The sequence below is a fragment of the Triturus cristatus genome, chromosome 4_2 (assembly GCF_964204655.1).
Source record: "Triturus cristatus chromosome 4_2, aTriCri1.1, whole genome shotgun sequence".
Taxonomy (NCBI): domain Eukaryota; kingdom Metazoa; phylum Chordata; class Amphibia; order Caudata; family Salamandridae; genus Triturus; species Triturus cristatus.
Genome location: NC_140586.1, coordinates 496,438,035 through 496,463,061, shown reverse-complemented (window position 1 = coordinate 496,463,061; position 25,027 = coordinate 496,438,035).

Below are 25,027 nucleotides of genomic sequence, written 5' to 3'. Positions count from 1 at the left end.
ATGCCTGAACTCAGAATGATAAAATACATCTTTTAGTGAAGATGGTTTTAACATTCTGTGTTTGAAAATACCACTTTTAGAAAGTAGGTATTTTCTTACCTAACCATCCATCCTGCCTCTGCTAGCTTGTGTATTGTCTGTCTGGTTTGTGAGTGACAGGGGCTGGGGGAGACTCCAGGAGACAGGGTGAGTCAGCACAGGGCTGAATAGACCTATCTGCATGTAGATGGGTGGGAGGCATAGCACCTGGGTCTGAATAGGGCTGTGCCTGCCTTCCACAATGCTGGCTCCACCTCCTGTGGTGCGTCTGAGGACCCTGGCCCACACTGAAAAAAAAAAGAAGGTGCACACTGGCAGAATGCACTGAGAACTGGTTTGAACTAGGTACAGGACCCTCTGCCTGCAGAGGACAAAGGATTTGCTAGTATAAATATTGGGGCCCAGGCCCCAAGATTTCAGAACTCTTTTGGGATCAATAAGACTGCCAAGAAGAAGAGAAGGAGAAGCTGTGAGGAGGAACTACCACTTTGCTGTGTTGGCCTGCAGTGGCTGCTTCTGTCTTGGGCAGTGAAAGGACTGGACTGAACATTCTGCAATCTACTTTTGTGAGTTTCTCCAAGGGCTTGAGGTAGAGCTTGCTCCCTGTTCAAGACGTCTCAGGAACAGAAAAGACTTCAAGTTCAACGCCGTCTACGACGCCGCTGCCGACTCCGTGTCCTGAAGGCACCGCAGAGGGCACCGCCGCAACACCACAACGTGACCCTGGTATCACCGACGATGCCTGCTGATGCCGCCACCAAGCCGCTGCTCGCACCGCGCCCTGTGGGCACCACACTCCGCACCGCCTCACTTCATGACGCCGCTCCACACCGGAATCAACGCCGCTGATTGCACCATGGTTCGAGGGCACCGCTTGTAAAGTTACACGACGCACCGGCCCTCATCCCGCACAGCAGCCTTGGCCAACCGACGCTGGTGCCATCGACTCCCGTTCGTCAGCCGCCGACAGCGCATTACCAACAATGACGCCACTGCTTGCACCGTGACCTGCCAGCACCGTGAAGAGCACTGCCTTCATCTCACACCGCGACCCTGGTCTCACCAACGACGCCATCTGACACCACTACCGAGCCACTGCTCGTACCGCGACCTGAGGGCACCACACGCCCCACTGCTGCACTTCGCACTGCAGCACCCGACGCCTGCCGACGCCAGCGCTCCTGACTTAAGCAAAGAGGAGTTCGATCTGCAAAGCGTGTGACTTCGAGGGCCCCGACGACTCCTGTACTGACCTCCGGAACCAACGCCTACCAACGCCGTGTGTTCGGAAGCTCAACGAGAGGTCATCGACGCCCTGCATTTCTGAAAGGTACTGTTTGTGGGTCTTCCTGACTCCGTAGCTGGCCCGCAACGCCGCGGTCAGCCAGAACTGTTTGGATTTGTTTGCTCACGACGCCGTGATAGCCCCGGACGGAGCTATCGACATCAAGGAACTGTTTTACAAGGTTATTTTGACAACTGAGGATTTTTAAGCACTGTATTGTGGATTTTTTATCGTTTTGGTCTTGTCTTAAGTATATAAAAATATTGGCTATTTTTCTAAGCTGGTGTGGTGTCCTTTTGTAGTGCTTACACTGTATTACTGTTGGTTATATGCAAATGCTTTGCACACTGCCTCTAAGATAACCCTGACTGCTCATGCCAAGCTACCAAGGGGGTGAACAGGGGTTATTTTAGGAGGTTAACTCCCTTATCCTAACTAGGAAGAAGGATCCCTATTCGGACAAAGGTGCAAGTCCTTGCCAACTAGAGACCCCCATTTCTAACAAGGGGGCATAGTAGAACCTGTGGAATCTTCACACTGGCTTTTCCCTTTGGTGGTTGCTTGTAAGAAAAATGGAGAGTTGAAAGTTTGTGTTGACCTTTGTGCTCTTAATAAGGAGATATTGATTGATTCTCATCCCCTTCCGAAAATTATTGAGATCTTGTCATCAGTTGCTGGGGCAAAGGTTTTCACCAAAATTGATTTAGCATCAGCAAGCTAGCAGATAGAGTGGGATCCAGAACACCGACATTTCACTACTTTCATCTCCTCTTGGGGTACATATCAGTACTGTTGCATGCCAATTGTCCTGGGATCATCTGCTTCTGTATTTCTACCTCTAACGTTTACCATACTCAAAGGAATTAGTAATATATATAGCCATATTTCAAGATGATGTATTGATTTATGTCTATAATCACCAGACACATAATGCTACATAAAACCAAGTTATCACAATTTTCCAGCAGCAAGGTGTTGTGTTGAAGAGGTATTAGTTTGAATTTTTAAAAGAAACAGTTGAATACTTAGGCAATGTAATTTCTAGAGCTTGTATTCGACCGAAGTAAGGTTTGGTCACAGCCTTTCTATAAGTACCACCTCCTCCTGGAAAAGTTGGAGTTAAATCTTTCTTGGGACTCAACGTATTTTACTCGCAGATTTCGCGTCCAAGCTTAGACCCATCTCACATTTGATGAGAAGTAATGAAGAATTATTTTGGACAGCGAGGCAGCATTTCAGTGGATTAAGTCTCAGTTAGAAAGTGTCAAGACACTAAAACCTTATGATCCCTCACTCAAATATATCTTGACAGTTGATGCTCGCTGTTAGGAATTGCCCGACCTGCACATTCTTGGTTATGGCACAGAGTGTAATCCTGAAGGAAGGACACATAACTGCACAATTTTACCAGCACATCCTTTCTTGTTGGCCCGTCCTCTGCATATTGTTACCAGAAACCTACCTGCAATAATTTGGCAGCACCTCTTTTCTTGTTGGCCCGCTCCCCACATCCATTTTGTTTACTTGCCTGTAGGTGGGGAAAGTCTCTCCTTCCTCTGCTGGCCCTGCTCCTGTCTTTGGAGGTCTTGGCTTCTTCTATGTACCAGCAGATACTTACTTGCACCTTGTGCAAACAACAGACATCCCTACCCTCTTGGAGATACTCTCCTTCTTAGTTTGATCCTTCCCACATCTCCTGCCACCCTTGTGTCTGTGTGTGTGTTTGTGTGTGTGTAACCACAGGTTACAGGAACTTTATAGTTAGGCTGATATTTCACTCATACACAACTAGAGCAATGCAGGTGTTCTAGTTAGCAGAGCTACCTATAACTTGCGCTCCCGCAGTGCACTGCTGATGATGTCACATATTCCATCACTCATTACATGGTCAGTGACATCACTGATGACATCACCAATGACATTTCAAATGACATCACTGATGCTATCATCCACATAAACCCTGATGCAGCTACTCACACCCTAATATAACCTTTCATAAACCCCTTCCAAATTTCAGACTACCATTCTTGAAACCATTGATACACAAAATAACAGTGCGTGCATACCCACTGATTCAGAGGTCTACAGACACATCCACTCACTCACCCATAAAGGCACTCATGCAGCCAGTCACTCACTAATTCAGCCATTGATATATTCACTGATACACCCATGCAGCCACTCATACACTGTCAGTCACCAATAAAGCTACTTACACACCTACTCACTCACCCAAACACTCAAGCACACAGCCACTTACTCATACAGAAACACACACACACTCTCTACTCCTCATACAGATACTAACAAACACTTACTAATCTGTACAGTCGCTGACACAAGCACACACTCACCCATACAGCCACTCTCACAATCACTCACTCATACATACAGTCACATATATACTCCAACACTCACATATACTGCCTTTCACAAATGCAGTTACTCACCCATGTACTACTGAGACATCCATTCATTCACCGACACAGCCATATGCGCATTCACTCACCCATACAGTCCCTCACAGATGCACTCATGAGTCCACACCCCCTGGTATTCACCCACTCATACATCAATGCAAGGAGTCACACACACCCTCACCCACCCACACAGACACTCAGGCACCCATACAGGTACGCAGATAACTAATCAATAACCCATATAGACACTCATGTACCTACTCACCAAAGCATGCAACGCCTTACACACCAACTGACAGACTGATACACACATTCACTCAGATTAGTCACTCACTCATACTTCACTAAGACACGTCTAATCACTCACTAATACAGTCAGCCAAGTACCCACTAAATCATCCATATAGACACTCATACACCCTCTTATTCTTCGCATACACCTTGGCGTATATTACCTACTGGCCAGTAGGTAGTTATAGTTAGGACCTATTTTCCATAGGAAATCCGCAATATTCTATTTAGAATAACGTTGGCACCGATTGACGAATCTTCACAAAATTTTCCAAACTTTTGGCCAGCTCCGGTCCACTCCTATCCTGAAAATTTCACGCAGGGGCCGAGAAAAAAGGGGGGTCCCAAAACGTGTTTTCCCCATGCATTTTCCCATAGGACCTGTTGACGCAGCTACTGCCCAAACTGCTGAATGGAATTACACCAAACTTGGCAAAGAGGTAGTCCTCAGTTCAGACTTGTGCCTTTTGCTTAAATGGTGTAAATCCGTTCAGTAGTTCCTGAGAAAATTTGAGTTAAAAAGATAGATATATCTGGGCGGAGCCTATCCACACATCTCATCTTGAGATCTGATCGGCTGTCAGTACTTCATCCAAGAAGTGTTGGCAGCCATCTTGGGACCATTATATATGATAGCACCTCATTAAAACGCATTGCAGTTAATAGAAGGTTTTAAGACTTTAGTTACATTTTAAACCATTTGTTGATGGTACCATACTCATTTTAGGAATTGTGGTGTGTTCTAAGGTGATTTTACCATGTGAAAAAGCCTTCTGCTGGGATATCATGAATCATGTTTGAGAGAAAACTATTTTGACATGCTTTTCCCACAGAGGTTTGGAAGGTGATCTATAAGCTAAACTGAGAGTATATTTTCTGTTAATTCACATTATCTTTCTCAGTCATGTGAGAATGAAGTCTGACATTCTCAGTAAAACATGTACATCCAACAAGGGGAGAGACTGTCAGTTGATTCCTTTGTGTTTGGACATTTCACTCATAGAAAACCATAGAAATTCCCCTGTTATAGTTAGTTGAGCTGACTATAACTCATGCCCCCACAATGCATTGCTGATGAAGTCACATATTACATCATTCATGACATGGTCAGTGACATCACTGATGACATCACTGATGACATCTCAAATCATCGCCGGGGAGGCAACTTCAAAGGGGTATCTATCACAGAAAGAACTCTGATATGTTTTCACAAATGCCTCGGACAAATGCCAGCTGACGGACTGAATCACAAAATGGTTTTTCATTGCTTATGTAGTGTCAGTTATAAACAGTTCGCACCCAGGCTCGCATAGGGCCAGCTGCGGCCCGTCTGCTTGACTCACAGATGCAGTACTACGAGCCGTCTGCGTTATTATAGCTATCCCTTCCGTCGTACGCCACGCCACGCCACTGCGATTACGTTCCGACATTGGCCCCACATAGCTACCTGTCGCAGGCGTACTCGCTGTTGGTGTGCAGGTCAGTGGTCTAGTTCTCAACATCTCACAGCCACTCCCTCAGGGCAGGTTTGCACACACACCACACCCATCCGGCACATGCATCACAGGCCATGTGACCACGCAAATATAATAGATCGACAACGTCACATCCTTTATTGACAGTGCTGACTAGATGGCGGACGCTCCACGTGTCTCAACCATAAAGAGTCTTTGAAAAGTTGCGCAGAAGGTTAGTCGCACCCTGATCTGTATAGCCATCAGGGGCCTACCAACCCCTTGGCGCGGACTTCAGATGCCCAGGGTTAGTACCACCCAAACCTCATATGGCCATCAGGGGCCTACCACCACGTGCACACACTTGAGTTCCACAGGCTTAATGGCCCCAAAAGCTGATGTGGTCTCCGCCATCGATGACTCAGTACTCAGTGACATGTGTGAGATCTGCCAGGACGTGGAGAAGATCATGTGGTCTCCGCCATTCATGACTCAGGACTCAGCGACATCTGTGAGATACGCGGAGAAGCTGATGTTGTCTCCGCCATTCATGACTCAGGACTCAGCGACATATCTGGGATGCGCGAAGTTTTGATGGGCACATGGAGTGCCCACTGCTGCACACTCCGGTGGCACCAGGCAATTATTTGCTCATGGATGCGGAGAGGCGGCAGTGTCTCTCTCTCTCTCTCTCTCTCTCTCTCTCTGAGGTAGTTGCTGCACTTACAGTGTACACACAAAATCAATTAATAACTCTCAGTGTATTTATATTGATTGGGAATAGTGCGTCAAGTGCTGGATCTTGACGAGATACACTGCTCAGTTCGTATATTGTTCTGCACACGAAAAAAATCACATCACAACTTTCACACCAACTTCAATGCGAAACAAATTCGGGTGATAAGCCACATTAGCATCAGGTATTTTACACCTGCTTTCTGCTGGTGTTAAGCAGGACGACAACCTGCACCATGAAACGGAACACAGCCAAGAGCCACACCAGAACACCCCCAGGTGCCATAGAATCAATGAGCATGATGCAGGGATACCCATGAGGGCCACAAGACTCATCGCAACAACTCCAGGACTGCCAACACCCCCCAAACTCGCATCTGAGCAAGTGTGTCCCTGTGGTCATTGTCTTAGCATGATAGGCACGAGTGTGCTGTCATCTCAGCGTTGGCAGTGAGCCTGGACATGTAACTATGCACGCATCCTCCTGCATGCACAACTGGCATGTGCTGGTCCGGAGTACACAGGTCAGCGCAGGGGTGTGACTATCCGGCAAGGGGAACAGGGTGTCTTGGACATGTCCATGTACAGGAAGTATGGTAAGTGTGTCTCAGTGTTCTGGTGTGGCCTGCTACAAAGGCCGCAGCACTCGATGTTGTAAAGTGCCATGCACCACTTCCAAACGGCACTGTGATGGTGTAGTTTGAATGTAGCAGGACATGCGCGAATAGGCATTACAATGGTGTGCCGTACGAGTGCCCGAGATACAACAGCGCACCGTAGGAAAGTGTGGAGGCTCGTGGGAGGGAGAAGCAGCTGTTTGGCAATGCAACACACAGTGAACTCGCCCATGTACCACGTACTGGGCATCTCATCCATGATAACCACGGTTTCAGACACCCCAAAACACCAATGACCGGCCTTTGTACACATCCTGTATGAATGCAGCGTGGTTTTCACTTCTATGCTAGTTCAGTGGTGTGATGTTGGTGGGTTGTGTGACTTGTGCTCCTTATTGGTGTGTTTCATTTTGGCCATTGTTTGTCTATACTTGTGCTGTACTTAATTGTGCATGTGTGCCATTCTGCCCATCTCCTCCCGTCCCCTCACTCCCTGCTTCTTCCTCTTCCTGGTGCTGTTGTGTCTATAATTTTGTTGCTCCACACATGAACACATGTAAAGAACAAATTAGAATAGTTCCTTGATTCTTTTAGGTTTCAAAACTTCTCTCTATTGGTTTCTTTTTAATTTTCCATATAAACCATTTTTTTAAATATTCAACAACACATAGAAGTCAGAAGTGCAATGTATTCTATCAACACACTTTCTAGAACATTCTACAACACGTGCAGGTTAAAAGTTCATCAATTTTTTTAAACGTACAATATTTTTTTGCAACATTTTCTCGAACATTTAACTACACGTGCAGGTTAAAAGTTCACGATTGTTTTAAGTTCGAACAGTGCCTTCCAAATGCAAGTAGCAGCTATGGTTCATTTGAGCACATTTTATCCTATGATATGTACTCCACGTCGAAACTGCTTTTTCTTAACCAATCACAAAGATGCTTTTCCACAAAACAAATGTGCACCCTACTTTAAAAAAAAAATGCTTTTTAACTCCCAATCACGTATCGTTTTGTATGGCAAAAAAAAGTATTTCCCCATCTTTAAACATATCTCTTATTCTACCAAGGAACCGCATGAGCTACCGACATCTTTCCATACCTTCCAACCATACCTTCAAAATGCTAGTGTGGATCGTAGGACATAGCTATATTTTCAGGTGCAAGAGGTATGCAGAACACAGACGTATTGACTTAGACCTAGGTTTACAAAATGTGGACATTAAATGGTTTACACAGAGAAGATTGAAGTTCCACCAATTGCTACCTTTGGTTAAAACCTCTTTGCATCTTCCACACCCTGAACTCATGATTGTGCATTGTGGTGGAAATGACCTAGGTACATTGACTGGGGTAGGTTTGGAAATGCTTATGAAGGACACCTTTGGACTCCTCAGCTCAGCACCATGTGACTCTGGGCAATAGCTCACTTAATAGCTCACATAATTTCCACGCCAGCCTCGAGGGCCTTCAGACCCATAGGGGTGAGTAGTTTGCGCTTTACAAATACCGTATTGATTGAACACCCCCTAAGCACCATACACAAGTTACAATGTTCAAAACAAAAGTTCCTCCGAGTAGGTATAACTACATGGTGACACTACTTCCACAGGTGTGCTGCAGCGGCCAAGGCACACGACTTCACACCATAAGACACACAGTTTAGGCTCACGCTTTCATCCCCGACTCCTGCAGCAGCTCACCTTAGCAGCATCAGACTATGCAATACCTCATTTAATTTCCGTACCCAGCATTTTCAGACTGGTAGGTATGAGTAGTTCGCTTCGCACCCCCTCTATAGCACACCCTAAACACCCCCCAGAGGTGACAGTGCTCCTACCCTCCTCTTTCCCACATTTTTGCCCTTTTTCCCCATTACTCGCTTCAACGGAATCACAAAATGGTGACCAACACTTCCTAGTTGCAAACGCTCACAGCGCTCGCAGCCAATCAGCAGCAAGCTAGTGCTCGTAACGCCTCAGCCAATCAGATGGCAGAATTCCCAAATATCGATATCTGTAAATTTCGATATTTCTCAAAAACTACTGAACGGATTTACAAAAAATAAACAAAAGCGTGCTTTCTAGACCAAGACCCTTCTCCCTGCCAAATTTGGGGTAATTCCGTTCACCCGTTCGACCTGTAGCCTTGTCTAAAGTTTCCTATGGAAATGAACATTGAAAAACCCCTTTTTGGGACCGCCCTTTTTCTCGGCCCCCCCTTGACGAATCACCCCCAAACTTTCAACATAGGAGCTGATCTCAACAAAGAATTAGTTTTGAAAATTTCACGAAGATTCATCAATCGGCGACAAAGTTATTGCGAATAGAATATTGCCATTTTCCTAAAGTAACTAGGTCCTAACTACAACTACCTACTGGCAAACGCCAGTAGGTAATATAACATTCTTAAACTTTTTAGAATGACTTAGTCACTGGTTGATGTCATCAAAGATTTCATCAGTGATGTCATCAGTGATGTCTCTGTCCATGTCATGAGTGATGTAATATGTGACTTCATCAGCGGTGCATTGCGGGGGCGCAAGTTATAGTTAGCTCAGCTAACTATAACGGCTGACTTTCTCTGGTTTTGTATGAGTGAAATGTTAGTCTAACTATAACGATCCAGTGACCTGTGGTTTTATCAGTGAATTTCTAAAGTTCTTTAAATGCTAATATCTAACTATATCGTCCTGAAACCTGTGGTTTTCAGTGAATTTCTAAGGTTTTTTAAATGCTAATTTCCAACTATAACGTCCCTGAAACCTGTGCATTTCTAAGGTTTTTCAGTGCATTTCTAAGGTTTTTAACTAGCAGCCGCAGAGTGGTGGAGAAAGGGGGCTGGGCATCAAACCAGCTCCCAGGAATACCGCTGCATTTACTTACAGGAGCTACCCGGAGGGCTTCATCCCCCAACCAGCAGTGCACCAGGAGGCGTGTTTGCAGAATGTTGGAGAAAGGGGGTGTGGCCTCTGAAACCCTCTAAGCAATCCCACAGTGTGGAACTTACTGGAGGTAACCGGAGTGGTAGTTGGCCCCCATAGACATTCTTAGGGGGCAACTACCCCTCCTATTACCCCAAGTAAGTCCAACACAGCAGGAGTGCTGATATCTGATACCAGGCCACACCCCCTTTGTCCACGACTCTGCAAACTTCCTCCTGGCATGCTTTTGGTTGGGCGATGAAGTCCCCTTTGCTCCAAGGGGTCCTTTGGGGCCAACTAGCCTACTTTTTACCTCCAGTAAGCGCCACACAGTGGGATGCTGAGAGGTGGTCGCAGGCCACACACCCTTTCTTCACCACTCTGCAAACGTGCCCCCTGGTACACACCTGCTTGGGGGATGAAGTCCACTTTATTCCTGAAGTCCTCAGGACACAAAGGGACCTCATCACCCCACCAGCAGTGCACCAAGAGGCACGTTTGCAGAGTGTTGTAAAAATGGGCATGGCCTCGGACCACTTCTCAGCAATCTTACTGTGTGGGGCTTACTGGTGGGCTAGTTGGGCCCTAAGGACCTTCAGCAGCGATGGGGACTTCATGTAGTATTCTTATGTTATGCTGTAATGTTCCCTTTCACCTTGTCCCTAGCTGCTCAGCCAGTGTGAGTGTTCAGTGTAGAGTATTAGTGTGATTGACATGAGTGGAATGCTTGGGTACCTGGTGTGTGAGTGTTGTCAGTTAAAAGATGGGCTGTGCAGCTAGTAGGCTGCTCCTGTTGGGGCTTGCTGTAACTTTTACTTATGGACTTAATAAACTACATCAAACTCAACTCGGCTACGTCTTCTATGTCTCCTGAACACGTGGGGCCAGCTCACTACATTTTTGGCGACGATCTGGAGCTCATCTCACACACTAAAGGTAGTTTGATGCCATCTAAGGATGTGGAGTACAGAAGGACTACGTGTAGGGAAGGCCCTACTACATTTACTAACGAAGACTAACAAGAATCAATGTGTTAGTATGTGTTTCTATTCTTTCATCCTTCTCTCCTTTTTTTTTTCTTCAGATGCCGTATCCCTGGCTATGGGATGGTAGTGGGTCTTAGTCCCATGTCTCTTCTTTACGCACGTTTTCTTTTCTGATGTTGTATCCCTGCCTAAGGGATGGGAGTGGATCCCAGTCCCATGTCTCTGATTTATCTATTTTCTCTTTTCAGATGTCGTATCCATGCTTACGGGATGGGAGTGGGTCTTAGTCCCACGTCTCTTTTCCACGTTATTGTCACTGTTTAAGGGGTGTTTACCTTTGATACTTTTGGCATGGGTCTCCATATTCATGTAATTAGTCTTCACAGTTGTACCATTAACCCTCTTGCTTTTGGGTTATGGGGTGTTTTCCCCGTTTGTGTGTTGGACACTTCTTTGCTCTTTGGGTGTGTTTTGGATGTCAGTCCCTCCACCTCATTTTGTGTCCAGTGTGTAAGCCGCCCCGCACCTCACATTGCCATGTTGTGTTTAAGTCGCCCTGCGCTTCACCCTGTGCTTTTGCGTCGACCTGTTGTGTGTAAGTCACCCTGTGCTTCACGTTGACGTAATGTGTGCGAGTGTTACACTGTGTTGCATCTGCGTTGTTTTCTCATGCTTAACATGTTCTTGGGTGCTAGTCCCATGTAACATTAGTCTTTAGCCTGCTTAGCCTATGGGTCTGTCTCACCTTAGCATGGTCCCTTACATGAGCGGTGGCATTTTTGGCCACAGTCTCCTTAGTTGAGGAGTACTACTTGGGGTGTAGTTCACCCATAGTGTCTTAGTCTTGGGGTACGTTTCCCCTTTATTTTCAATGTGGTTGTTGCTCACTTGGTATCTGTGAGTTCTTCTTACACTACTTACTTTTTCACTTTTTGTTCTCTATTAAAGGAGGAGGATTGTGTTAGTATGTGTTTCTATTCTTTCATTCTTCTCTCCTCACTTGTTTGTCTGTTTTCCCTCTTGTGATGTGGTTTTACCATTCATCCCAGGGTTTATGGACTATTTACATCTTTTGCACATTGCTGTGTATAGTTGTTTTCATTTTAATGCTGTTCTATTTATTTTTCAATATAAAAGGGAGAGGATATGTAGTATTCTCATGTTATGCTCTAATGTTCCCTTTCACCTTGTCCCTAGCTGCTCAGCCAGTGTGAGTGTTCTGTGTAGAATGTTGGTGTGATTGACATGAGTGGAATGCTTGGGTGCCTGGTGTGTGAGTGTTATCAGTTGGAAGATGGGCTGAGCAGCTAGTAGGCTGCTCCTGTTGGGGCTTGCTGTAACTTCTACTTATGGACTTAATAAACTACATCAAACTCAACTCGGCTACGTCTTCTATGTCTCCTGAACACGTGGGGCCAGCCCACAACATTTTATCCCCCAACCAAGAGCGTGCCAGGAGGTACATTTGCAGAGTAGTGGTGAAAGGGGTGGGGCTTCCGGCGAGTTGTTTTTTTATTTGGGAAAGGGGGCCCTTCCCTTGGTGCTTTTGGACCAAGGGGACCCCGTCTCCCGGGGCCCGATCTATTGTTTAATTTTTAATTAATTAGAAAGGTAGGGGGCCTTGTCTCCCCCTCCCCATGCCGATTTCGGCCAAGGGGACTCCATCCCCTGAGACCCGGCCATTTTAGTTTACATATATATTTTTTAAACAGACACCACATACGGGATTCCTGCCCGGAGACTGCAAAAGTCCTCATTATTAAGGATGAGATAACTGCCATTGGGAAGCAGTGTGAGAGTGGGAATAATTGCGGGAACAGGAGTGCCTTTTAAATAACAAGCCAGATTGGGGGCAGAAACACAAGGGAATTACCAGCAGTGGAGTCGCGCCCTTCCCCTTTAAGAAAAACCTCTCTATCTGCTAGTTGACAACGATATGTAAAGGGCAGGGACCATAATTGATGTATGTATCTGCTCCAAAGGGGTTCGTATCTACCTACTGGAAAGTTTTTCATGCCGGCAGTGAACTGAAACATCGAGATGAGCAACAAGATAACCCTGTGTATTAAACATGCAGCAGAATGAGTTTCAGCTACGGTGAAGGGAAGTTGTTCAAATTTCTCTATATGTAGCATGGTGTAACTATCATCTTTCATAGTCATTGATTGTTGTTTATGGGTTAAATGAATGGTAAGAGTAATGCGCTATAATTTAGGTAATGCCAGGGGACACTTCGTTATTTTGGTTTTGCAGTGTCTAACCAAATTGCATAACTGATCTAATTTGGTTCTGGCCATGATACAAGGTAGGCACTTCATTCTGTACAATATCAATTACAGATGATACAATGTTATCTAAAGTATAAATACAAGATAATAATATATTAATACTGTTGTCAAAAACAGCAAGCACTTTGGGGTCGATTCCGATCTAGCTCGGATGGCCCTCCCAGAGTCATCTGTAGCCTTACCTTCCGACCAACTCGTTCCGGGAGCCGGTCTGTCCAAGCGAGGAAGTACGATGCACAAATGTGTCAATTTCCCAAGGGACACGCATGCTCCGAATCCAGCGAAATTTCCCGTACGAGCCGGCTCCGTAAACGCTGAATGGACTAGTCCGGAACCATTTCTAAAGCAGTTTCCGGCTGGCAAGTACGATGTGTACTTCCTACGCGCAGAAAAGGTCGCCACCTCCAGCACGGCACAGCATCCCGAAGAGCTATATTTCAGCTCCGATTCACGCAACAACATGATCACCGCGTACGAGACGAAGCAGCCATGTATCTGATCAGGCATGTCATCCCTATACTGTACGCCTATGGTCGAATCAACAACCGGAACTGATGTGTACGTCACAGATGGTAAGTCAGATACCTACCACACACAAAAACGTCACGATCCCGTGAAAGGCAACACACCCATAGTGGGTGGATGTCTATCCTTACCAGCATTGTCCACCCCACAGGGTGTGGATGTCTATCCCTACCAGCACTGTCCACCCCATATGGGGTGGATGTCCATCCCACCAGCAATTTCTACCCCATAAAGGGTGGATGTCTATCCCACCAACAATGTCCACCCCATAGGGGGTGGATGTCCATCCCACCAGCAATGTCCACCCTATAGGGGTGGATGTCTATCCCCACCAGCAATACCCACCCCATAGGGGGTGGAAGTCTATCTCCACCAGCAATGTACAACCCATAGGGGGTGGATGTCCATCCCACCAGCAATGTCCACCCCATAGGGGGTGGATGTCCATCCCCCAGCAATGTCCATCCCATAGGGGGTGGATATCTATCCCACCAACAATGTCCACCCCATAGGGGGTGGATGTCCATCCCACCAGCAATGCCCACCCCATAGGGGGTGGAGGGCGAACACTCCCCCACTACTGTCATGCCAAGATTGTGTATTGTGTGCAGACTGCCTGAAATAGTGACACATAAATAAAACAAATACAGAAACCCCCATCACTGTAGTGACCAAAAGCTGATTGTGGGTCTCAAACACCCATCATCGTCAGGCACATAGGGGACATGGGGCATACCACTGTAGTGACCAAAAGCTGATTGTGGGGTTCAAACACCCAGCATCGTCAGGCACATAGGGGACATGGGGTATAACCCCCCCCATCAGTGTAGTGACCAAAAGGTGAGTGTGGGGTTCAAACCACCAGCACTGTCAAGTACATAGGGAACATGGGGTATAACCCCTCCATCAGTGTAGTGACCAAAAGGTGAGTGCGGGGTTCAAACTCCCAGCATGTGCAAACAATCAGTGTAGTGACAAAGTAGTGGTTGTGTGCCAAACAAACACAGATCTGTTGAGGCAAACATTATTGTGCCTCCAAAAATATCCCTGCCATGTGGAGCCAATCAGTGCCATTGTGGGCTAACACTGCCACCAATGTTCAATTGGACAATGTAAGAAGTGACCATCAAAATGTATAAACACACATTTGTTCACAAACAGACACACATACAAAGGAAATCCTTCAGAAACCACAGTTTTGACGAGATTCTGTTCCACACGGTGACAGCAATTGCAAATCCAAAACATGATGAATGTGCAGACTGAAGATGTAGGAGTCCCAGGGACAGTAGATAAAAAAACTCAAACACACATCCACTCAATGCCCCTCAAAGCCAGTAGAAATTCATGGGCGAAGTTGCACTAAGACGACCAGCCAGCCACACACTGCGTAACAAACACAACATGTGTGTGTGTGTGTCTAAGTGTCCCTAGGCTACGCCAACATACACGATGGTGGGCTTAACTCCACTGAGACATTTGCGTGTTCAGTATAATCCAGAAGTATCTCCAGAATTGTGTTACTGAATGTTGGCAATCTGGCATTGTTTGATGATCAGGTTCACAAAAGTCACATGTGGAACAAGCTTGGTGGAAGAACAAACAATACATCAAGACGCTGACCCTCTACCACAGTACCCTCAAGGCCACTACACTGTGGTGACAGTATCCTGTCTGATGATCCTCTGTGATGATAAATTTGGATGTGGCCCATACTTCGGAGCACGCTCACTGTTGTGCACTGTGTCACGTGTCTAGCAAGAACAAATTTCATCACACATACTCACACATTACTCACAGAGCATGGCCTGAAATGTAAGGTCACAATGTAGGTATGGGCCTTGCCAAAAGGCAAGTCACATTTGGCCAGTCTAAACCCCACTCACCTTGATCAGCAGCAATGTGCATCAGCTAAGCATACATTGACTGGTGACATTGCACATGCACCCATGACAATCCCAGGGGTGGTGGTTGGATCTGTGTTTTACAAAAACAATACACATAGATAGTCATTACACCTGGTGAAATTTGTCACACCGTATAGGATGGAGTACATGTGCAAAATGTGAACTGTATCCGACACACTGGGAAATTTAACACTGTCTCAGAACAATGAAGCACTCAAGGAGACCTATAAATAAGACATGTTGCCATCAGGCGACAGGGAAGGGTAGAATCTGCTGAGCGTGAGCAGTCATACAAACATACAAGTGCCAAACTCCCAAAAACAGATGACAGATTAAAAACACCCTGATGTTGGTAGCACAGATGTGACTCAGGGAATCCAAAATATGTCAAATGTGAGTTTGCCCACAGTGCAGGCACTTATATCAAGTCAAATAGAGAAGACACCATAATGACTCTATTTGTCCCATGCACACACATCCCGGACACTCAAAGTCAAATAGGTTAACATAGCACTGGACAAATCTGCAAGCTATGCAAACAGGAACATCTGCAGGGACTACAGTCTTGGTAGAAATAGGGCTTGGAACACAGAGAGTCATGCTCACAGAACACACACCATGGGCTCAGGAAATGTCACAGATTAACACATTGCCATGAGGTGATTTCACTACCGTCGAAGATCAGCTGTGTCAAGCTTGGTGTTTGCATTGGTCTGCCATGTCAGAATGAGACTCGGACATCGATAAAACTATTACAACACACAGAATACTTTGGTCCCATCAGCCTGTGGACAGGTGTGTCTCCAAAGTCATCTGCACATAGTCAAAATCCATGTTTAGCAAGTGGCAATGATGAGACAGATGACTTGTTCATCATCAATACGATATTCTGCATGTCCATTGGAGATGTGCGTACCGTTGAAAACATTTAAAATGTGTACAAAGGTCAGCCCGACATATGTGCTAAAGTGTAAGCCAAAGATGGGAGGTTGTGAAAAGAATGTCACACTCCTTGTCCAAACCGATGTGGATCCTGACAACATGCAATTGCAGTCAGTGATGGCTCTGATACATACTGTAATAGGACACATATACATGGACCACATGCAGTCCATTACATCACAATATCATTTTTGTCCCTAAACAGTATTTCCACAGCAATTTCAGTACACTCATCAGCAACATGATGTACATGAAATGCTATTCAACAAAATAATAAAAATTAGCTTTATTCAGCATTTGCATATAAAAAACAAAAAATCAGGAAGAACAATAATGCCAATGGCCAGTCCATGTTAATGAGTCTTGCAGGGGGTTAACATGATGAGTCATCATCCATTGCTTGCCTGCACTGACATAACTAGGAAACATCTCCCCGAGGAGGGATATCTTATGAAGCAGGCCAGGCACCGCAGGGACAGAATTAGGGTGTACCAATATGGGTTATGGGAGGGATGGGAGCTACTGGAGAGTCCGTTTCAACTGCAGTGGACATGTCGGATTGAGGGGGTTGTGTATCCACTGCAGTGGACATGTTGGAATGAGGGGGTTGTGGCTCCACTGCAGTGGACATGTTGGACTGAGGGGGCGGGGCTCCACTGCAGTGCCCATGCTAGATTGAGGGAGTGGGGGCTCCACTGCATTGGACAGGTCAGATTGGGGGGTTAGGGTGTCCACTGCAGTGTCTGAAACTGACTGAGGGTGTGGTGTTGTGTGAGCGGAAGTGCTTGTGGTAGGGGGGAGGGTCTGATCATCTTGGGGATGGTGTAATGGTATGTGGGTGAACCTTGGATGGCTTATGATGGGTGAACTTTGGGAGGTGTGGCCTTGGCTTTGGAAGATGTAAATTTCATGGTGGAAGAGGAGATGGTGGGGGGGTTTTGCTTTTCTTTGTCCTGGGGATGTACGGGTGGGGGCTTAGTGTTACTACTCTTAGGGGAGGGTGTGCATGCGGCGGTGGATTTCCTCTTCCCCTTGCGAGCCTGGTCTGATGTATCTGTGGGGAAGAGGCCAAGGTCACAGAGGAAGACCCTCTGGGAAGGGGGGGTTGCAGGAGAGTCCAGGGTAGGGCTTTTGGAGGGAGAGGTAGCTGAGGAATGCAGAGTGGTTGTGGATGGGTGTGCGTGTTTTGTTGCCCCATTCCCTGTGTGTGTGATGTCAGTCCCCTGAGTGTGCATGCATGTTTGTTTGGAGTTTGTTTTAGGTTGCTGTGTGCTGCTTCTGTCTGTTTGTATGTTTGCATGTGACTGTGTGAGTGTGCTTTGGCCAGGTAGGTTAGTTTGGACTGTGGATGGGGCAGAGGTAGGAGGGGTGAGGGACTGTTGTAGGAGGGACACTGCTGCCATCAGTGAGGAGGCCATGGACTGATTTGTCCGCTGTAGGGCAGACATGTCTGATTACATGCCCTCCATGTATGACACCAATTGCGACAATAGACTGGTGTGTGCATGGAGGACACTCAGCATGGATGTCTGCCCCACATGTAACTGTCTGAGCAAGACCACAGACTCCAGACTCAGGGCAGCAGGGGTGAAAGATGCAGGGGGTGTGGTGCCTGGACCGAAGGAGACATGCTCTCTAACACGGGAGTGTCCACGGACCTTTGGAATGGGAGCAGCCGGGAGGGTGGAGATGGCGGTGGTGGCGGGGACATACTCTGCTGTTGTGGCCTCTGCTCTGGTAACACCCACCACCACAAGGGAGTCATCACTGAAACTGGATTGGTCCTAAGCTGATGTTGATGTTTCTGAGTGGCCCTCAGTGTGACTCCCCTCACCCTCTGTGCCACTGGGTCCCTCCTCCTCCTCCACAGTGGACCCTGACAGGCAAGGCGCTTCCTCATGGTCTTGGTAAGTGGAACTGACTCCTCCAGTCACCGTAGATGATGCTGTGAACAAGGAGGAGAAACAGATTCACATCACTCATCTGCACATACATGACACATGAGTTTTTTCACGGCACATCACAGAGCAAGCCCTTGCATAATGTTCATGCCACTTTTCATATTCATTGCACATATGTGAACATGTCACTTGTCCGTCTGCCAGTGAATCATGGTTACCAAACACATGATGGCAATGGAACCATCTGTTAGATGTATTTCAAATTAAACTAAATACATGGCCAACAACGCACTTTTTTGGCTGTTGTCTGATCTGTAATGCTCCTGGTTGTCAGGGCTCATTACAAACATGTCTCATCTCATGCAAGAGAGTCTAGCAGTGGCACAGCAAATGGGATGGACAAATTCATAAGTTGACATGATGAACAAACTTCCATCCCCAGTCACCATGATGGGCTTATGTCTTGAACTTCAATGCTAAAAGGGTCTGCATGCAGGACAAAAGACAAGTACAAATACCTCATCCTCAAGATTTTTCATGTGGCACACTATGCCACAGGCCTGTCCGGGTAAACAGTCTGTACTGACTCTTGTTACAGGGGCAGTGAATCTCGACTTTACAGTCAGCACCGTGTCACACTCATGTATTCATTGTTAAAGCAACATCTGTAGTGGTCAAGTACACATGTCCCCTAAGTGCTACACACATTTTAAACACTTTGACAACCTCATATTGTTCTACTGAGACATTGGAGTATATGAAGTAACAAATCTGTATACATGAACATTTTGCAAGCTCCCAAGAACAAAGTAATGCAGCATACACATATATGTTGAAGCCACCATTATGCACAGGCAAGGGATAAAACACACGTTTAATCCTGTGTATCTGATCCAATTTCCATACATTAGATGTCTGTCCATATTTAATATATTTGCCCTTGTGTGATTATAAAATGTATGCCTGTACACACTGACACAGAGTCAGACACATGAATCTAAATTTTGCAATGGTTAAAGTGTTGCCTGACACACAAAAATAGGATGTGACAGTGTCTCAGATGGCCTGAGTTGGCATGCCTGTCCTTGGTCCATATGAAACATGGGATTAGCCGGAGCACTAGGCAGGGGACTATGCATTTTGAATGCTTATCCATTTCATTTCTCTGAGGCATCAATATTGGTCTTACCTGCTGCACGGGTGTGTAGTATTATTCTCACAAACCTGTTTTGACCCAGAACAGCAATTCGAACATTTATGTATGTACCACACAGAGTGCAGGTCATATTTCTGTCAACGTGCTGACATATGTCAGACAATCACCTCACTCATGATGGTCAGCTCAATGAACCTGTTGTATATGGTGTTGTTCACATTAACCTTGGACTACAGCAAATACACAGGACCCAAGTGACACATGTCACAGACGGAAAGGGACACACCTGGGCATCACATGAGAATGGGGCATCAGTCCTTTTTGCCCATAAGTGTTGTCTCATTGGCCAGGTCTAAACTGGGGTGGCATGGTGAGCAAAAGAATGATGGATTTAACCCAGATCTCTTGACTGGGGGTGAATGTTTGATTTGTTCTGCATTCCGACCATCAATTGTGTGTCTTTTGCTTTCTCGCCCTAAGTGCGCCGGGTGTGCCCAGACGTGGGTCCCGGCCTCACTGTGCCACTGGAATCAAGCTATCCTGGCTAAGAGGGGTGATACCCCGAAACTGGTCCTAGGATGCTTGTTTCCGGTCCAGGGAGGACCTGGCTTGGCAGTTTAGGCTGGACTGTTCCCATGAGGCACATGGTCAAGACTGATTTGCATATGGCCAGGTCTAAACTGGGATGGCATGGTGAGCAAAAGAATGATGGATTTAACTTGACTGGGGGTGAATGTTTTGATTTGCATTCCGTCATCAATTGTGTGTCTTTTGCATAAGTGTTGTCTCAGCAGACATACGACCTGTGAGAGTGTTATCAGGCTGAGGGAGTGCAACATGCATGTCAGATATAGTTCAGCAAAATGGCAAGAACTCACCCCTCCTTGCTGCTGTCTGGGCTTCAACTGCCCATCCAGATCAGGGAAGACCACTGTCAGTATCGGGGGCATGTGGGGAGTCAGGGTCCGTCGTCCACCCCTTTTGCAAAGAGGTGACAGCTTCAGCTGGACTTTTGCAATCCTCCGGGTCCAGCCACGGAGGTCCTGCCACCTCCTTTGGCAGTGGATGCAGCATTTAAAGACCCCCACAGATCTCCCAGCCTAGACGATGGTCAGTCACATTTCCTGGTTCTGTTGGGCGTTGACCTGTAAGGATGGCATAGTGACACACGATTACTACACATGCTACATGTTTGTTGGACAGATAGGTAATTGTTAGAAGGGCATATAATGTATAAAGGTTGTACAAGTATCAGCAGGGGCAGTGAGAACGGTGCATGAAATTCAATTCCACAAAATACACTTTCACATCACTGTACCTATCCAGAACATGAATCTACACACTGTGAGACTTACAATAATTATGTGTTCATGCTTGCACTTGGGGATCACAATGCTAGTAGTGTCTGTTATAAAACATGGTCAATTGAAAAGTCAGTGCAATCAGCACTCACCTTCTCCCTTAGATTCCCATACAGCTTGCAGTAGGGTGTAAGGAGGCTGTCCAGCAGGGCCTGGTTCTCCTCCTCTGTGAAAGCTGGTGCCCTCTCCATGGTACGTGCCATTGCAGATCCCAGAGGATGCAGAGGCAGCAGCAGTAGTAAGTTAAGATGCAGGCAAGTAGCATGTAGTGCAGGCAAGTGAAGTCTCTTGGGAATGGACAGCCTTATATCTGTGCTGCAGAGGCATATTCTGTTCCATGGGTCCAAAGAGATAGGTCAGAGATATTTGCATTATCCAAATTTGGCCAATCCATAACATTGCACGCATCGGACATGCCTACCGCGTCGTTCAAATATTCAGCATCATAACACTTTTGAGTTTGATACATTGTTGTTGTTAGCCAACAGAATTTGTTTGCACGCGATTCGTGCACAAAGCAAGACCGCGCCTGTCCCCATGATGACCAATAGCAAATGTGTGCGTCCGGCATGGTTCTGAAATGTACGCCGCATCTTTTGAATACTCACCCGCGTCTGTCCCCATGATGACCAATAGCCAATGTGTGCATCCGGATTGGTTTTGAAGTGTACGCCGCGTCTTGTGAATACTCACCCGCGTCTGTCCTCATGACGACCAATTGCCAATGTGTGCATCCAGTTTGGTTTTGAAGTGTACGCCGCGTCTTTTGAATACTCACCCGCATCTGTCCCCATGACGACCAATAGCCACTGTGTGCGTCCAGCTTGGTTTTGAAGTGTATTCCGCGTCTTTTGAATACTCACCCGCGTCTGTCCCCATTACAGTCAACAGCCAAAGGATGCACACTGTTTTGGCTGAGGCTCAGGTGCCCTGCACCAATCAATAAACCGGTCAAACAGTATAGGAAACTTCATTTCCTGCTTTATGACATGTGTGGGTACATAGATTCACATGTCATATTGAACAGAGCTCTTCATAGCTCACAATCCCATGATGAGCCAACCTTAATGTGCACCAAATCCATTGTTTGTGATGCACATCACAACTGTGAGTGACAACTTTATAGATCACCTTCCTAGGCCTAGGCACAGGTCCAGGGGCCCATTGTGTTATCACAAGTTACATACACCCAGAATAACAGCTTTAATGGACTGTGTGTTACAAAATGCTTTGGATGCAGTATTTTTGAGTGAATCCACAGTATCTGAGTATTGTACAATGCACACACTCCATTGTTTAGGTTGTTGATAAAATTCCCTTTAAACATCAATCTGTATTTGGCAAGTGAGTTGCTGTTCTTTCTTTGTGTCACAGACATACCTGTTTGTTATGCAAACAAAATGTGAGACACATCATGGGTGTTTTATGTGTGTGATGATACATGTATGCCAGACATTACATCATGACAGTGTCAATGTGGCATTACATGATTCCTGTGTGTGAACCTTTCCACCACGTGTCAGTTGTTCCACCCATCTATCTTTGATAGTTACTGAGGTGTGTGTTTAGTATGTGATGTTTGTTAAGATGGACTGCGACAGACATTATTGGTTGGTCACAGCACAGCATTCCACTTGTTGTAAAACCATCATGACATGAAATGTTCTGTGAGGGTCACATAGCTGGCATTTGTGTCAATGCTCAACATTACACACATGGCTTCATTGAGTCTTGCTTTGATGTTGCATATGATATTTAGCATGTTACTTGCCACAATTGAAAGGGAATTGATAATGTTTCTTTGTCACCTATGTACCGCAGGAGACCAGCTGTCCATAGACCCTTCCCCGACCTAGAGACCAATGTAGAACGTGACTGCATCAGACGTTACCGTTTCACCAGACCACTCATTGAGGATTTGGCAGAGCAGTTGGGCCCACATTTGCTACCTGGACGCCCATATCCATCTGCGCCGACCCCCAAGGTGAAGGTGATGGCAGCCCTACATTTCTTTGCAACGGGAACCTTCCAGTATAATAATAATAATAATAATAATATGAAATTTGTAATGCGCTCAGCTTACCCAGGGGCGTCCCGGCGCAACAGACCAGAAGGGGAGACTCAGCTAGTCACTACTGTGGAAACAGGTAGGTCTTAAGAAGTTTCCTAAATGGTAGGATCTTGGGCTCTGAGCGAATCCTGATGGGCAGAGAGTTCCAAAGAGAAGCCACCTGCACCGAGAAACGCCTACCCCCAGAACGAGCTTTTCTTACTCTGGCTGACTGCAGAAGGTGTTTTTGGTCCGAGCGCAGCAGACGTGGAGGTTTATAGGGACGGGCCATATGCGCAAGGATAGGGGGGCCTTTGCCATGTAGAATTTTGTGGGCAGTACATAGCGCCTTAAATTTCACCCGCTCCTTCACGGGGAGCCAGTGAAGCGCTCTGAGAGCAGGAGCAGCAGACTGCCTTCTGGAAACATCCATAAGGATTCTCGCAGCTGCGTTTTGCACCTGTTGGAGAGTTTTAAAGGTCGCTTCGGGGGCACCGAGAAACAGCGCATTCCCATAATCGAGCCTCGATAGGATTAGGCCACGTATCAACAGCTTCCTTGCTGGATCAGGAAGCAAAGGTAGCACCTTTCGGGCTGATTTCAGTAAGCCAAAGCAAACCCCTGCGGTCTTCCTGGCATGAGTCCGGAAGGACAGATCTTCTTCCAACCATACTCCCAAGGACTTGATCTCCTTCTTGGGGGATGGTGGATCACCAAGAGACCGGGGCCAACAGGTCGCAATAATGGAGGGACTGGGATTGCCCAGGAGCATCAGCTCGGTTTTACCTCCATTGAGCTTTAAGGCAGAGATGGACATCCAACGATAAACATTGGCGAGGCAGTCGTGTAAAACCTCAGGTTGTTCCGCCAGCTGAGTGAGGCCGACCACCAGCTGAGTATCATCAGCATAGCTGATGATCTTCACCCCCGAGGGGGCGACCACTCTTTCAAGTGGAGTCATATATATATTAAATAAAGTAGGGCTCAGCGATGAGCCCTGCGGGACTCCACATTGAAGAGGGATTAGGGCAGATTGCTCTGACCCCTCCCAGACTTGGTAGAAACGGTCAGATAAAAAAGATCCCAACCATTTCAGGGCCGACCCTGAGACACCTACCTCTGACAGACGTTGGAGGAGCACTTGATGACTCACAGTGTCAAAGGCAGCACTCAAGTCCAGGAGGATCACTGCCACTGACCCTCCTGTATCTAGAGTGCTCCTTGCCTCCTCCACTACTGCCAGCAAGGCAGTGTCTGTTCCATGGCCGGGACGGAAACCAGTCTGGGAGTCTCCTAGCAGGTGGTTAGACTCAAGATGGTGAGAGAGCTGACGGTTAACCAGCTTCTCTGCAATTTTTGAGAAACCAGGCAGAAGTGAAATTGGCCTAAAGTTGGTCAAGTTGGATGAGTCCATTCCTGGCTTTTTCAATAAGGCCTTCACCACGGCCTTTTTCCATCTCTGGGGCACTATGCCCTGCGTGAGTGAAAGGTTCAAGAGGTCAGTCAGAGGAGTTGACAAGGTGTTAGCCACGAGTTTAAGATGTTTTATGGGGACTGGGTCACTCGGGGAGCCACTCTTCATCTCTAACAGGACTTTTATGACCTCCTCTTCCGAAAAGGGGCCAAAAGATGCTAGCTCAATCAGGCAACTTGTAGGACTAGCAACCGATTCATCGCTTTGAGGGATAGTAGGTAAGGAGGATAATATTTTCTCTATTTTAGAGTGGAAGAAGCTGGCCAGTTCCTCACATTTTTCTTTGGGATTATCATGCAACACTGGAGGGACCGGAGCTTTCAGAAGTTCCTTGAAGATTTTAAACGATTCTCCTGAAGAATTGCTTGCTCTCTCAATCCGGTCGCTAAAGAAAGTCTTTTTAGCGTCCTTCAGTGCGCTTTTATATTTCCTAAGTTCCCTTTTATAATTGGCCCGGCTATCTTCCGTCCACTCTCTCCTCCAGGCACGTTCAAGCCTTTTACAAGAGGTTCTGATGCACCCCAGTTCGGGGGTATACCAGGGGGCAGAGCCAATCCTTCTCTCCCTGACAAGCCTTCTTTTATTAGGGATCAGTAAGTCCAGAGAGTTGGTAAGCCATTTGCCCAAGAGCTGGTCAGCAGTGTTGGGGTCATCTGTGAAGTGAGGAC